We start from the raw sequence: 2,500 nt of genomic DNA, 5'->3' as shown, positions 1-2,500 counted from the left end.
ATCCAATTCTAATTATAAAATTCATTTATTTTTAATTTGGTATTACTATATATATATATATATATATATATATATATAAATTAAAAGGGTAAAGGATTATCAATTTATTAATTAATAAATCAATTAATAATTAATAATTTTTACCAAGCCCATCGGTATGAAAGCACCATTATTGGTGGAGAACTTATTCAAAAGTTCATATATTTATACATATAATTAAGGGATCAGCAAAATATTTGCTTCACCATATACCGAAGTTCAGAAAAATAGCAGCTAAAAAAGCTGAGAATCTCACAGATATATATGGTATTTTTATATAAGCTGAAAGCTTATGGTGATCACCATGCAATGACTAAGGAAAATAGTCTAATAACAGAGCATATAAGCCCTTGACAGAAAAAAGAAGGCTTTCCTATCCGTGTGGGGCTCGAACCCATCTCTCTTTGTTAATGCAACTAAGTGTGTTACCTTGAAGTGTGTAAAGGTAACACACTTAGTGCTTCTTTTTTCTGTCGAGGGCTTATATGCCCTGTTATTAGATTATTTTCCTTAGTCATTGCACGGTGATCGCCATAAGATTTAAGCTTATATAAAAATACCATTATTATTATTATTTACTGGATTGTAAAATACGGCACCATATAGCAAAACCATTAGCACTGAAAGCATATATAGACCGTTTGTTTACATAAAACAAATACAAACTAATATAGTTCTTAAATTTGACAGAAAGCGGGAGGTTAATTTGCTAGTTTAAAGGTAACACACTTATTCACGTTAACAAAGGGATGTGGGTTCGAGCCCCACGCGGATAGGAAAGCCTTCTTTTTTCTGTTGAGTGCTTAAATGTTCCACTATTAGACTATTTTCGTTAATCATTGCATGGTGATCACCATAAGCTTTAAGCTTATATAAAAATACTGTTATTATTTACAGGATTGTAAAATACAGCACTGATCTGTGGTATTGAGCAGGATATTTGCTGTAGCCAATCTTTTACACGTAGACAGAACATGTACATGATGACACTTCCAATCATTAAAAGTCAGAAGCCAGGAAAGCCATTGCCTAGCATTGCATCAAGGCATTTATTGTTGATATTGTTGTTGTTGTTGTTGTTGCTGCTGCTGCTATGGCTGCTGGGTGTTTAGCTCATCATTCTTAAACAAGTCTTATTCATGAACCTTTTGAGCGGGATGGGTTACTCAACCTGAAGGAAATTCTATCTGGTCTCCACCTGCAAGGTCATGCACAGTTTATCTTGATATGAGGTCACCATGCCATGTCATGTACATAAGTTTGTGATGCATGTGCCTAGTGTAGCCTTACCTGGAAGGAGGAGAACCACATTGTACAGCTGAGAAAAAGGGAACATATTGCTGGATATAGAAAAGGTGACACATTGTAGGACTGGGAAAAGTGTTCGCACCACTAGCGTATCTAGAGTGTGTGCCGCCCAGGTTGCCCTTCTTTTGCTACCCCCTGACCCCACAAAAAACACATATTGCCTACAACAATAGCCTACAATAGGATGAAAGGTGCTGCTGGGTGTGGACTGCCTTTACTTCTTCCATCAACTGGTACTTATTCCATCAACCCCTAAAGGACAAGAGACAAAGTTGACCTTGGCAGAACTTGAATTCAGAACATAAAGGTGGATGAAATGCCATTAAGCAGTTTGCCTAGAATGGTGACAATTCTGATACCTCATTACTTTCACAAATATCTAATACTGATTTTAAATTTTGGCCAAAGATCAGCAATTTCAGAGGAGAGGCTAAATCAATTACATCCTCCCCAGTAATAAACTGGTACTTATTTTATCAATCTTGAAAGGATGAAAGGCAAAGTTAACCTCGGTGAAATTTGAACTCAATGTAGAGACGGATGAAATGCTGCTAAGCATTTTGCATGGCACACTAATGATTCTATCAGCTCATCACCTTCCCAAATATCTGATATTGAAGAATAGATATTCTCAAGAAGACCTTGATTTGGAGTATTGTAGTATTTTTATTTTCATTTAAAAAAAAAAGATTACTATGTATTTATCTATGGCTTTGATATTTTGCATTCATATCCTGCTCAGGTTAACTTCATCTTTTATACTTTTGAGAATCCATAAAATAAAGTACCATTTAATAGCTTTATGAAGTGAAGGAAATTACAATAGAAGAAGGCCTGCTTTCAGTTATTAATGTTTTATATACAATCTGAAAGCTTAGTATAGTTCCTGAAATATAGCATCCAACTTTAGCAAATTGTTGTAAATATAAAACATTAAGTTCGTTTTTCATCTCACTTTCAAGAAAACATAACCAAAACTGTTGAAAATTTTTAAAGAATTATGTCTTAAAGATGATATTATTATGATGATGAAGACATAGTTGGAAAAATAATGTCATTTTGATAACAATACCATGTAAGAGAATGTCTCATAAAAGAAATTTTCTTTAATTTCAAAATTATTCAGCATGTAACAGAAATTTTATAAACAAGA

The sequence above is a fragment of the Octopus bimaculoides genome, chromosome 10, assembly GCF_046866305.1.
Source record: "Octopus bimaculoides isolate indiv1 chromosome 10, ASM4686630v1, whole genome shotgun sequence".
NCBI lineage: Eukaryota > Metazoa > Mollusca > Cephalopoda > Octopoda > Octopodidae > Octopus > Octopus bimaculoides.
The sequence above is the reverse complement of the archived record's forward strand: the minus strand, read 5'-3'. Positions refer to the sequence as shown.